At 38.9% G+C, this 14,963-nt stretch overlaps 1 protein-coding gene and 1 pseudogene across 2 annotated transcripts in view; both read right to left on the bottom strand.

Moving 5' to 3' along the window:
• TAFA2 (TAFA chemokine like family member 2) overlaps window positions 1–14,963 on the bottom strand; it is a gene marked incomplete at its 5' end in the record, with an annotated part of 464,864 nt that overhangs the window by 385,685 nt on the left and 64,216 nt on the right. The window lies entirely within an intron of this gene.
• LOC308536145 (large ribosomal subunit protein eL31-like) lies at window positions 7,697–8,601 on the bottom strand (annotated as a pseudogene). Its single transcript has one exon. The product of its transcript is annotated as a large ribosomal subunit protein eL31-like (transcript).

The raw sequence follows: 14,963 nt of genomic DNA, 5'->3' as shown, positions 1-14,963 counted from the left end.
TGAAGATAGAAAATCACCTCCAAATACATAAAATGTGTAATTGTACATTTATACAGTATGGTCTGGGATTTCTAGCAAACAAGCTGACTTCTAAACATAAACTGTAGCAATGATCATAACATGGATTATATTTTTAAACCCTTACTCACCTGTTAGCATCACTCTAAAATGTCATTTGTGATAGCCCATGTCATACCCCTTATCCTATCCAGCCTTCTTAAAACAACAGTGAACCATAGCCAGTTTGTCTCAGTGGTTAGAGCGTCAGCTGACTGAAGGGACCTGGGTTCAATTCTGGTCAAGGGTGCATATCTCAGTTGCAGGCTTGATCCTCAGGGCATGTGCAGGAGGCAACCAATCGATGCGTCTCTCTCACATTGTTGTTTCTCTCTCTGTGTGTCCCTCCCCCTCCCTTCCATTCTCTCCAAAAATTAATGGGGAAAAATGTCCTTGGATGAAGATTAAGGAAAAAACAACAACACTGAGAACCTTCCTATAAGGATGAAAGTGGTCATTTATTGTGCACATCCTAAATGTCAAGCACAGTGCTAGCTATGTGCAGTGACTCATTACTGCTCATAACCAAGCAGGTCTTCATTCATTATGCTCTTCAAACTTGGAGATGCCAGTCACATAGACTACAATATGAATGATAATGCTTGGGCATGGACAATGCTCAGCTCATGCTGTGGCCTAAAGATAGGCAATATTTTGATTTCCATTATCACAGAAACCAAGGAAAATAAGGCAAGTGGTAGGGATAAATGTAAGTGGTAGGGATAAATCAGAAAAAGAGGTCGGTCTTAATCACTATGATACACTAGATCCTATAGTTTCCTATGGAATACTTCTTAATTGTGACACTTGAAGATATACCCATTATGGGCTGAATGTTTGTGCTTCCCAGAATTCTTACATTGAAATCCTAACCTTCAATATGATGGTACTAGAAGGTGGGGTCTTTAGGAAGTAACTAGGTCATGAAGGTGGAGTCCTTATGAATGGGATTAGTGCCCTTATAGGGGAAAAAAACAACAGTTTCTCTCTCTCTATCTCTATCTCTATCTCTATCTCTATCTCTATCTCTATCTCTATCTCTATCTCTCTCCCCTCCCCTCCCCTCCCCTCCCCTCCCCTCCCCTCCCCTCCCCTCCCCTCCCTTCCCTTCCCTTCCCTTCCCTTCCCTTCCCTTCTCTCTCTCTCTCTCTCTCTCTCTCTCTCTCTCTCTCTCTCTCTCTCTCCTCGGCCATGTGAAAATACCATCAGAAAACTAAACCAAAAGGAGAGCCCTTGCCGAGAACCAAACCATGCTGGCAACCAGATATCAAATGTCCAGGCTCCAAAACTGAGAAATAAATGTCTGTTGTTGAAGCCACCCCATCCATGGGTGGAAGCCTAAACTGACTTAAAACAATGCCCATACATGCAGAAAATCAGATACACATGTGCAAACACACACAATACAGAAATGGCCTAAATTAGTACCAGATTATTCAATAATAACTGAATTGGAGTCTTTTTGAAGAGTGCTCTAGAATTAACCAAGGCCCAGGAAAGTCCTGAGGATTCTAAGAGGGCCCTTGAATATCAGGGCTGCTTGAGGAGCCAGCACTTCACAATCTAGGTTTCTTGTCCAATGACACAAGAAGAGCCAATACACAATTGACTCATGGTCTTGACCCACATGACTGACACCAAATTACCATACCATCTCTTAAATAAGTCTAACGGTGCAAAGAACTGAAACATCTTCAATCCATTATCATGCTTATCATGAATTTGAACCTACATTAAAGGTATTTTGCATTTACTTGGAGATGCACACTCATCATACAATAGTTTGTTACAAAATTCCTTAGATTGGGAGTTAGTTCTGCTGTAAACCCAAACCTGGCTTTTTTCCTGAAAAACAAAGAACTGTAGCATGTAAGTGGGTTTCAAGGTAGGTGGTCTGCAGCTAATGGGTTGCAGGAGCCTAGGTGCAGCTTTTACAAGAGCAATCCATCAGAGGGCATGCACCATCACCACCATCACGATGGACCATTTCTGAAGTCTGTTTGAGAGTCCATTAACATTTCCGACTTTTCACAAATATTTATTGAATACCCACTCTAGGTGTAATGGCATTAGGCTTTGGCATATTGAAATGAATAAGGAATAATCCCTGTCCTCAAGGAACTCAGTCAAGGGAAGGAGGAAAATATAAAAATAAATTCTAAAACATATAAAGCAGTGCTATGAACAAAGTGCTGAGAGAGTAATCATCTCTGCCTGTGGGTAGAACAAGAGGTTGGAAAAAGAGTCCCGGGGGGAGGCGGGGGGGGAGGCCAACATTACTAATGGATTTTGAAGGACAGGTAGGAGTTTGCCTGGATAAGAAGCTGAAGTGAAGCTGGTGGGAGCAAGCTTCTTATTGCTGCATAGTTAACTGTAAGAGTGTAAAAGGAAATTTTCCTTTCTGCTCTCACTGTAACTAGTGCTTTGTCCACTTCTGTTGTTTTTTTTTAAGGATGTTTTTATTGATTTCAGAGAGAGGAAAGGAGAAGGGGAGAGAGATAGAAACATCAATGATGAGAATCATTGATCAGCTGCCTCCTGCACGCCCTCTACTGGAGATTGAACCATGACCTTCTGGTTCAGTGGTCAATGCTCAACCACTGAGGCATACCAGCCAGGCCTCCACTGACTATATGTGTTTTTTAGTATAATGTAGGTAATGGGAGCAGATTCACTAGGTTTTATTTCTATTAAAATGGAATAGGTTGCATTCAGAAACTATTGCTATATTTAAAATATCTAAGTCCATTTTTAAAAATAGCCACAGTATCTGGACTTTTCAACAGTTCATGTCATGAAAACATGAGACATTTTTCTTCAAAAAATATAACTTAAAGGTCATAATTAAACATCAACATTTATTAAGATCAAGTTAGTGCTCCCTGAAAATCAGGTTACTCTTCCCAGTATGCATTTAAATTGGCAACTAGTGACTAGTATAACATGTTCCACATTGTTTCACCACAGCAACATGGAAGCCATTACAAAAATGTAAAATTATTGATGAAAGGGTGATCCCTGAGATCTTTTCCATAAACTCCAAGAACTGAGCTACTTATTAAACAACAATGTCAGAAATACTCTAAATTACCATGGCTTTTCAGAATGCCAGAGCTACCACCAAATCTAAACAACTCCCTTTTTATAAGACAACTAGAAGCCCGTTGCACGAAGATTCACGCAATAGGCCTTCTTTCCCCTGGCTGATGGCACCGGTTTTCCTCCGGCACCCGGGACCCAGGCCTTTGGTCCAGCCGCAGCAGAGAAGCCAAGCCTCTTCAGTCTTCAGTCTTCACTCCACGCCTGTGTATGCAAATTAATCATCATATTTGTTGGGTTAATTTGCATAGTAGCTCTGATTGGCTGGTGGGTGTAGTGGAGTGACATCAATTTGCATGTTTCTCTTTTATTAGTGTAGATAATATATCCTGAACCAAACTCCCTCATCAGTTGTAAAGTAAGTTAATGAAATATATTCTGGTAGAGAAAAATTAAGCTAGCAATTCACGATATTGAAGGGAACCTATAACTATCATGTTCAATCTTCATAGATTTCATTAAAAAAGGCTTTGGGGCTATGCTGAGCACAGTTTCTCCGTCACCTTTGTGTCTTATCAACAGTCCATTCAACAAGTAGAGAAACTACCCAATTCCTAAGTCACCCATATATATTCTGGCTGGTACTAGCCCTGATTTCCTTCTCTACAGCATACCCTTATGCTCAAGTAACCTATAGCCCTATTGACAAAGATGTGTGAACTCAATTACATGACTTCCTCTCATGTGATCAGAGTTCATACTCAGAAAGGCACCTGTCAATGCCTGTCATCTCCCTCATTACATCTGAAATCAGAAGCATCAGACCAGAGGAAACCTTGACCAAAATGCTTGCCATTCACTCAGAAATGCTACTGGTCCAGAACTGCTGGTATTTACCTTGTCAATAGAAACACCTTCCTGGAATCTGTAATATGTGCTGTATATCTAGCTGGATGCTTTCATTTCTGATCTCGTGCTAAGGTCAAAGTCATACTTACGTACTTACCCCATCAGAACCCAGCAGCAATGGTCTGTCATTGTCCAGTCCAATGTACAGAGGATATCTTCAAATTAAGACAGCAACTACAGTTGTGCAGAATGGCTATTTACAGAGTACATGCTTGCTTGTGCACACCTAGGAGCTGGCAGGGCAGGATGGTATGCACTGATGGGAAATGATACAAATGATAAATGAGCAATGTCTAATTATTCCAGTGCTGCTCAGACTCGGAGACAAAAGCAAGCAAACTGCGAGTCTAGGATGAAACTCCATCTCCTCTAACCCTATTGTGCCTGTGTACTGCAGTACATATTAATGTAACATCAAGCCCTATTTTTAGACCTCTGCAATTCCACGGGCATAAATCACTCCTGTGCCACAAGTCACCTTTGAGTTAGCAATGCCAAGTTTAACATTTTGCAGGATTCTACAGACTGTATAATTGCAAGCAAGTGATATTTAAAATGAATAGTAATAACTTTAATGAAATAATATTAGCCTAAAAATAGATTGTTTGAGAGGATTTAAGTACTAACTAAAAGAAAAAGTGACAAACGTGCCACTTAGCTAATGCTCTCTGCACAATAGCTTTCACAGTTGAATTTGGAAAGCTGTTCTTTTGCAAAAAAAATGCTAATGAATGTCTTGTTTTCTTTTTACATAATACTGTTTAATCCTCAGTGCTTTTTAGCCAAGAGGGTACTCTGAATTGAACATCTGATTAAAGAAGGAAAGACACAGAACAACCAAAAGCACAAATTGGTCAAAGTGTTACTTTTTATAGTAGTCCATGACAACTGTTGGGGAAATATAACTAAAAACAAAATCTTCTCAGAACTCACAAGTTCTCTCCCCAAAGGTAACAGAGAAAAAGAAAAAAAAAATTCTATTTTGAAGAAGCATTAAACTAGAATGTAATGAGCATCACATGCAATCTGCTAGGAAAGTGCAAAGATGAAAGGTAATCTCATTCTTTTATATAGCCTAGCAGATACAAATCATTAGCCACGTATTTTCAAGATAAACAATAACTAGTCCTCAAGTAAGAGAACTTGACAGCGTCATTTGTCACACATGGTTCATCTTAAATGTACCTGGTAATTGGCTTTATCCAGAGGAAAAACAAACCCCTCCTATCTTTATGACAAGAAGTAGTTTTGCAACTTAGTACAAGGCTTCCACCAAATTCTCCTGCCCTACGCTTCACACTAGGATACAGGGACGCTAATTTCCTTGATGTTTACATTTCAAAGAGATGGCTCCCAGGTTCTTGAGGAAAATATCCTTGGGTCATAAACTTGAGACATAAACCTATCCAGTTTTCAGGATTCATATACGTTTGAAAGTGAGGAGAAAGTACAAGTTTGCTAAAGTAAATGTTCTAGGAAAACGTGGGGAAGAGAAGTCTCCTCCCTTATTTTCAACAGGGAGAACTGAGCCTTCTAATTTGTATTTGTCCTAACACCATACAGGTTCAGTGTGATTACCATCATGCAAACTTGTTTACACAAGATATGTGAGGACTGCAGGTTCCCAGAAGTGAAAATCCAATAAAGTAAAACAAAAATGATTTCTGACCCATTAAATCAGTGCAAATTAATACATCATGCCAAACCACATGCATTATGGACTGCAATGATTATTGGTAATATATTTCACCAGGGGAAAGCAAATTCTTAATAAGCCTTTGTTTTCCTGCCCATTTCTGACAGGAATGATGATTTCATTTTTAATTTGTTCAGGAGTAAATTTATAATGATAACCAAAGGGAAATGCTTTTGCTCGCCTATATGAGATTACCTACACAATCATTAGCCATTAAAAATGTATTATATTGAATACAAAGAGAAGTATTCATCTAAATAATACATGTTTGCCCTACAAAAGACAAAAAGTATAGGAGAGATAAGTTAAATGAATCAACTTAACCAAAATTCCCAATCAGTCCTATAGTTAGAGCATATATTTGGCTAAAGATGCATCCCAGACTCATAGTTCAAACTACCTCATGAACTTTCTACTTATATACAGTAATTTTCCACTAAGTGCTCTTATAAAGCATCACCTAATGTTAGCATTAAGAGGGATGTGTAATACCAATCAATAGCCAAATAAAACAAAACCACCAGAAGTCAGAAGGGGATAATGCAGAGACTAATGCTTTCTGATGAGACCTTTAGAGGGCAACTTCAAAAGGACTCATCCAGAGGCTGTTGCCATTAGTAGATCACGTGCAACACTGACGAAGATGCTAACATCTTTAATGAGAAATAGGTGCAATCTTAGTTCTTGCCACATGTGCTTCAATTCCTCGAGGAAAATGCTTTGATAAAAAGGAATGTCATAAAGGAAAGAATAAGGTTTTATCAAAGCACTAAGTAGAATACTAAACTCAGGCATCATCCAAAAACTTTTCTGGATTTTGATGTTTGAGAAGGCGGAGGAAGAGTCAAAAGGGAAGGGATGTTTTGTTAGCATAGGTAGTTGGCTAGTATTAATAAAGGAAGGGAGCAAAGGGAATCTGGCATTAAGCAAAGTAAACTAGAAAGCTGAATCAGATATTAAGCCTAATCTACCAGGGAGCTCTAGGACAATAAGCCTGCGTCACTAGGAAGTTGCAGCGTTCACAGGCTCCACAGAGAACGCCTGCATCCTCCACCCTCGGGACCTAATCCTGGAAGCGGCAGGAAGGATCGGTTACCAGTCATTAGCCGGGATTGCCAGGGGAGAGAGAAAACAATAAAGTGGAAATTCCTGTGGTGGGTGCATGCCCAGAAGAAGCCAAGATGGTGCATGAGGAGGGCCTTCTACTAGGGCATGCACAGTAGAAGCCAAGACGGCAACCATGAAGGGAAGATGTCTAATCTGGGAAAAGACCGATTCGTTAGGGAGAGGGCCCAGCACAAGCCCATGAAGGACTGGGAAAGATATTGGTCAGTTTGAAAGCCAGAGATAATAGAATCAAAGCTTAACAAAGGCCTCTGGCTTGGTAACAGGCATTTGTTTGCCATTCATTCCTGCGCTCCTGCTCTCCCATTAGCTCTCTCTCTCTCCATAGTAGCCACATGGGCCCAAAGGCAAGACGAGGTACAGCAACACAGCACTGGGCAGAGCCAGGAACAAAGACGAAGCCAAGTGGGGACAGAGACTGAACTGGACTAAGCTTTGGCATGGACTGGACCAACGGTACAGAATTTCTGGACCCTGGTCCTTCTTCTGGGCTTGATGAAGACAAGGCTGGACTTCTTCCACAGCCGGACCGACAGAGATGAGCCATCAAGAACCTGGGGGCAGTCTTTTATTTCTATTCCAATGAGCCTTTCCACTACATCTCATCTTCTCATAGGGTCCTGAAATCCTTTTCTTGTGACTCTGTGAAAGGACCCCATTTCAACCAGCAACAGTTTCATTGCTGTCAATCTAAAATCTGCCCTCAGATCTGATGTGTTTGGCCAATTAAAAGAAGTTATAAGAGACTCACTAAAGATGGCACTCTGGTCTGCTTGCTGAGAGTCTGTAGAGAACTGTAAACTTTTCTCTAGTATAGTCTCCTTTAATTTACATGAAAGGAGAAGCTGTTTCTCCAACACTCACCCCTAACTTCCTACTGTGAAGACAGCTGCCTTATTTGCCTTTCAGCGAATTAAACGTTAAAATAGCTTCACTGTCAGGAATAGCAGCAGCAGTGAAGGGACTTGTAAAAGACCTTCAATTACTACTGTAGACTGTTCTATTTTCAAAGGATCACTGCTACCTTTTGACTCTAGTAAAGACTCTCTCAAGAAATGATACCTTTTTTTTCTTTTTTTTCTTTTTGCAATTTTATAACTTTATTTGGCAATCAGCAGTAAATTCTCCACGTTAACTGTTTGTAGATTTTTGAAAGTGGTGACAGGTACATAGGTGACCAACATGTAGAGCTTGTTTGGTGAATCTTCATCCTCATTACATTTTCTGGACAATTGTACCTGGGTACAGTATAGGACATTCCTTATTCCTCTGGCCCAGACAGCTTTGTTCAGCCTAATGTCAATGCATACATCTCCTTCATGACAAATTTCCAGATCTCCTTGAGTTCCTGAGGGCCATGCTTCTTGAAACCCACTCCATGGATGTGCTTGTGAATGTTGATGGTGTATTCTCTGGTCACTGCCTCATTGATGGCAGAATGGCCCTTCTTCTTCCCGCCACCCTTCTTTGCAAGAGCCATTATGTCCAGCCCAAGTTGGAAAGAAACAGCTGCAGGTATTGTGGGGGAGGATAAGCAGGGTTGCAAGTAATGATACCCTTTCTTCACTAACTCACTATCTCCCTCTCTGCTGCTACCCTCATTGGCAAAGGTCAAGACAAAATCCCTAACAAGAAACATTCTGCTTTCTTAATGTTCATGCATTGATTTTTGCTTTCATATTCTTATACTGTTAAAAATTCACCAGTAATAAAACTAATTCATAAAAAGTTTAAATCAAAACAAAAATTTATGTCACTGCAGTTCTGGCAAAAGTGTAAAATGAATCTGATATGTTCTTTTTTTTTATTTAGTTGACATACAATATTATATTAGCTTCTGGTGTACAACATAGTGATTAAACATGTATATACTTTATGACTGACTGATCACCCCAATAAGACTATCCATCTTGATATAGGAGGCAGTTAGAGAGACATGAGCAGAGTAGAAACAATAGGCTAGGTACAGAAGGTCAACAGAGCAGGAAGCCCTGGGTGCCTAGTAATGAGCAAAACTGGGCTGGGACTTTGTCCCCAGAGTGATCTTTCCTCCCCTAACATATCACTGGTCATGCTGTTTTGAACCCCTGACCTTTGACATTGCTGGTCATGTGACTCAGACCCTCCCCTGACCTTTCCTCCCCTGACAGGTTGCTAGTCATGTGATAGACCCCCTTAGAGGAGGAACAAGGGGGCCAGAGGACTCCCATACAAGCCTTTGCTGAACCCCTCCTATAGGCATTAAGTCCTAAAGATAACATCTAGGCCTTCAGCTCTAGGCCCAGAAAAGCAGCAAGGCCAGGTGGGGCAGCGCCATGGCTGACACCAGGACCAGCTGCAATGACTAATGATCCTCTGCCCTGGTACCAACCAATCAGTGGAGACCACAACCCAGAGGAAACACACCGGGAAAGCTGATGAATATTCTATTGAGACCATCCCCCGAGATCTCCAGTTAAAAGCCCTTAAGATGAAGGACCAAGCTCTCTCTTGAGTACTCCCATGCCTTTCCTCCCTTTTCTCCCTCAAGGCACATATATTTGCTCTCTTTCTCCTAAGCTCCAAGGGTCCCTTTATCATCTCTGTAACTTGTCTCCTGAGTTCACACAGCGCAGCTAGCTCACTTCTTCTACCTCTATGACTTTCTAAATAAACTTTCACTTGTATTTGAGTCTTGGTTCTGAATTCTTTCTTAGCCAAAACTCAAAGACTGGAGTCTAACATCTGGCACCATTTACCGTTAACATTCTGATGTTAACCATACATATTTAATAAAATATTATTGACTATATTCCCTATGCTGTACTTTACATCCCATGACTATTTTTATGTCTGCCAATTTGTATTTCTTAATCCCTTTTCCTTTTTTCACCCAGCCCCAACCCAACCTTCTCCCATCTGCAGACCATCAGTTTGTTCTCTGCATCTATGAGTTAAAAAAAAAAAGTGTTGAGAAAGAGACTAATGAGAGTTAATAAAGCTACTAGAAAAAAAGATGTCATGTCTTCAAAATGGCAAAAGGCAACAAAGAATAAACAAAGAGAACCTCAAATAAATGCTACCAGAATCCTGTTTGGCTTGCACATTATTTTCCCAAATAAGTCATAGTTTATCTCAAAAACAAAAATTAGGCTGTGAATTATGAAGACTTTTTAAAACTATGTTTTCTGTATTTTAGTCTAAGAATCTCAACACTTTCAGAATTCTGATTTAATGAAACAAATTTGTTTCTTAAGTAAGGCTTTTATTGGAAGAGGAAACTGAAATAGGAGGCCTGAAAGGAGAGTTATTTCATGAGGATATTAATGAACTTCTTAATTCTTCTGCACTTGTACTTCCCTCAGAGAAAATTCATAACAAAACCTCCTCTTTAGAATATGAAAGCTCACTGGCTTATTTTGTTAAAATCTCCTGAATGACTAAACTAAGAAGGCTAAAATAGACATACTATAGTATTTATGACATTATTATTGTCATTAATATCTGCCAGAGGCCATTAAAATTTTCTTCTTTTTTTCCTATTTTGTTTCGGAAGTCATAAAGAGTATTGCCTAAAGAATTCATTCTTTCATTCACTATAGTTTCATGTATTTTTAGCTGTACATTGTGAAAAGCCATAGGAAAGCTTTTATTGTGTATCAATAATTTCTAATGTGTAATATAATTAAATTATTTAGAAAATGCAGAAATCATATGACTCAATAACTAAGCATATATGGTTAAGCCAACAAAAATCCAACATTTTATATCATGGGTCAGGCTGCTAAAAACCTCCAATTAGTAAAAGTTTTAATAATAACATAAATTATGACAATTGCCATGCACATTAAATATGTGATCAGATTTAATGTGTACAACATTTTGGAATTGTAAAATATACTATTTAAAAAAAAAAAAAAAAAAAAAAAAGCTAGGTACATTGCCCAGGTTCACACAGACACTTGACAGTAGAGCCAGCATTTTTTTTAACATGTTTTTATTGATTTCATTTAATTGAACGTGAGCTGATCTAATTATGGATTGGTTGAAATGCAGTATGATTTAGGTCATTTATGCTGAGGCTAATTTCTATAAATAACACAATACCTTTCTTTTTAACTATTGTCTCAAAATATTGGCTTCCTTTGAGTAATTCCTTCTTCCCTAAAAGTTGGCTATTTCCCATTTTTATTTTTATTTCAAGTCTAGAAAAAAACTAATAAATTCATTTTGACCAGAATGTCATCAAACTAAATAACAAGAGTTAGCTTACATTTGCACCAAGATTGTGCATGTTTTTCTCCCCAGGCCACCACTTTCCAAGATTATATATAAGATCATCTTCATGATACTGCAGAAGGCCAGTATTTCACACTGTGCTGGGTTGTTGTTGGGGGTGGGGGGGGGGGAGGTGTTCAATTTATGACAGCATATTACAAGAGCTCTGGTAAGATTTTATAGTTCATGAGTCTCTAGCCTTGGATCAAGCCATACTGCAGCTCAATCTTTTTCAGTCCTTGTTAGCAGAGGTTGTTGTAACTAAATCGAATATTTAAAAAGTACAGTTCCAGGTCCAAATCACAGACCATAAATTCAGGTGATCAAGAAACACCACTTTTTGTTTATTGAAGGTTCTGTATACATGTGATGAAAATGTCATCTTGTTACATTTCAAAATGCATCCCCTCATGTACCCTCACTTGCCCTCCCCCTCAGTCCTGGTTTCTCAAGGTTATGTCTGATTTCCACCCTGTGGTTATTAAGTTAAAATTGGCCAGTGGGGTGGAATCCTAGTCCAATATGACTGGTGTCCTTATAAGAAGAAAAGAGGCTAGAGATGTGGCCATACAGAGGAAAGACCATGTGAGGACACAGCAAGAAGATGGCCATTTGCAGACCCAGGAGAGAGGCTCCAAAAGAAACCAAACCTGCCAGCACTTTGATCTTGGACTTCTAGGCTTAGGAACTGTAAAAAAATTAATTCCTGTTGTTTAAGCCATCCAGTCTATAATAATATTTTTTAATCCTCACCCAAGGATATGTTTTGTTTTGTTTTGGTATTTTATTTTTAGAGAGAGAGGAAGGGAGAAAGAGAGAAATATTGATGGGAGACAGAAACATCCATTGGTTGCCTCCCATATGCACCCTGATTAAGGATCAAACCTGCAACCTAGGTATGTGCCCTGCCTGGGGATAGACCCCACAAATTTTTTGGTGTACAGGAGGATGCCATCTGACCAGGGCCAGTCTGTAATAATTTCTTATGTTAGCCCTAGCAAACTAATACAAATATGAATAAATATTTTGGATTTCATTATAAAATAGGATTTCCTATTTTTAAAACAGCCAGCTATTTTTGTAAGCTGAAATTTCTATCCCTTTTATTGATTAACTCTTGTGCTTATCTTGAATCTTGTATATGTCACCTAATCCTTGTATTGTATTATATTTACAGTAACTCACAATAGATTTAATTTTGCTATTCTATGATGCTTCCAATTTTATTTTCAAAATATAAAAAACTGTGTATATTTAGGAAATGCAGTTTTAGGAAATTAAATATTTATCTCTAATATTCCACATACATGATCCAGAGTATTCAACCCAAAATCTGACATCTTTGAGGTTCAAATACTTTCGCAGTTAAAATTGGTCTCAGATATTGCCTTAATTTTTTTTCTTTGAAAAATAGATCAAATATAATAAAAATGAGCACCAAGAAAATGGAGTAGAATGATTCTTATGTTTCCTTTTTTACATGATAGACACAGATAATCTGAGAATGAACTTAAAAATGGTTTTTCATGTAAAACTAGAGGCCCGGTGCATGGATTCATAAACTGGTGGAATCCCTTGGCCTGGCCTGCAGGGATTGGGCCGAAACCAGCTCTCCAACATCCCCCAAGGGGTCCCAGATTGCAAGAGGGCAGTTCTTGGGTGATGCACCCCAGAATTGGTTCTCTGGTTCTGGGTGCGTCACCTGAGAACCCCTGCTTCCAAGTAACTGCAGCTCAGCAGCTCCTGCATTGAGCATCTGCCCCCCAGTGCACATCATAGCTACTGGCCAGTAGGCCGGTCACTTAGGCTTTTATGTATCCTATATAATAAAAGGGTAATATGCAAATTGACCCTAACAGCAGAACCACTGGGAATGACTGGTCACTATGACACACACTGACCACCAGGGGGCAGACGCTCAATGCAGGAGATGCCCACTGGTGGTCAGGGCGCTCCCACAGGGGGAGCTCTGTTCAGCCACAAGTCAGGCTGCCAGCTGCCAGCACAGCAGTGGTGGCGGGAGCCTCTCCCGCCTCCTCAGCAGTGCTAAGGATGCTCAACTGCAGCTTAGGCCTGCTCCCCGCTGGCAAGTGGACATCCCCCAAGGGCTCCCGGGCTGCCAGAGGGATGTCTGATTGTCAGCTTAGGCCTGATCCCCCAGGGAGCGGGCCTAGGCCAGCAGGTGGACATTCCCTGAGGGGTCCCAGACTGCAAGAGGGCACAGGCCAGGCTGAGGGACCCCCCCCCCCCGCCCCCTGAGTGCACAAATTTTTGTGCACTGGGCCTCTAGTATAGTTATAAAATTACATTTATAAATAATATAAAAACTACAACATAATATAGCCTTCTATGTCAACATAAAAGGACTCTGATTACACACAACCTATGTTCAACTACATGGTCACATCATATGACATTCCTTTTGATTCCCAGATGTGAGGCACTAACTATACTGCATTCCACATTCATCATTTTTTAACTTCCTTGGTATACAGAATTATTATATCTATCTGTATTTTAAGAGATATTTCCGCTGTTTTAACTTTGAGCTTGCTTTGTTTTAGCATTACATTGTTAAGATTCATTCATATTTGTAAATGCTATACTTCATCCAACAGCTGTGTTATATTTTATTGTGAGTATATCACAGTTAAATCACCCACTTTCCTACTGATATGCTTTTGGACTGTTTCCAGGTAGTTGCTTAAATAGCACCAAAATGAACATCTTTGAACATGTTCTCTGTTGTACCTGTAAATGAATTGTATTAAATACCTAGCAGTGGAATTCCTGAGTCACAGGCTATGTGAATATGCATTCTTTCAAAAACATTCGTTTTCTAAAATGATTGCACCAATTTGCATTCTGCATAGCAATGAACATCTAGTGGATCTATATCTTCTCCAACAATTTATATTATCAGGCTTTTAATTTTTTTGCCAAAAGAAAAGTATAAAGTGATAGTATATTATTATCTTGCATTCTCATGATTAATAACAGATATAATATGAAGTAAGAATATATCTCCATGTTTGTTGGTCATGAGTTTCTCTTCTGTGAAATGTCTATTAAGGACTTTCATCCATTTTTCTTACTGATTTCTATGGGATGTTTTTGTACTCTTGATATCAATCCTTCTACAGTTGGGTATATTCTGAATATCTTCCCCTAGTTTGTAAACTTTTCATTTTCTCTAAGTGGTTTATTGATGAACTAAAGTTTTTAATTTTAGTATAGTGAAATTTATGTCTTATCATTCATAGTCAACATGCTTTATGTCTTCTTTAAGGAATACTTCCTGATTTCTAGGTCTAAAATATATTCATCTGTATTTATTACTAAGTTTTCAAAGCTTTGCTTTTGACATTTAAATCCTTAATCCATTTGTTATTTTTTTTCCTATATAGTGTGAGGTAAGAATCTAACTTTATGGGGGGGGGGGGGTTGACACTTAATGAATTATTTACTCTTCAGGTATTAATCTCTAGTTATAGAAGATTGTTATTACATGACTCTAAAATAAACTATCCCAAAATTCTGATGTTAGTTAGTTATACAATACTTTTATAAATGAAAGAAAATCTTGCACAGTAGAAACTAAAGTTGCTAATTTTGTCATATATAATTAGGATAATTATAAAAGTGAGAAACATGAAGATGATTTTTTCTGACAACTAAGCATTCCCATTCCCCTCGCCATAGCAACTTAAAAATCTATTTTGACTAATTGAAACACACACAAATTCACACGTACACACACCACACACAGAAACAGCAGTGAGGAAAAGGCAAGCACAATTATTGTTCCACATATAAACTTCCCTTTATATTTTCCATTCCTACTATGATTTGTTTTACAAATATTTTTATATTAGTGTTC

This window comes from Myotis nattereri (assembly GCF_964212035.1).
Source record: "Myotis nattereri genome assembly, chromosome: 2".
NCBI lineage: Eukaryota > Metazoa > Chordata > Mammalia > Chiroptera > Vespertilionidae > Myotis > Myotis nattereri.
The sequence above is the reverse complement of the archived record's forward strand: the minus strand, read 5'-3'. Positions and strand labels throughout refer to the sequence as shown.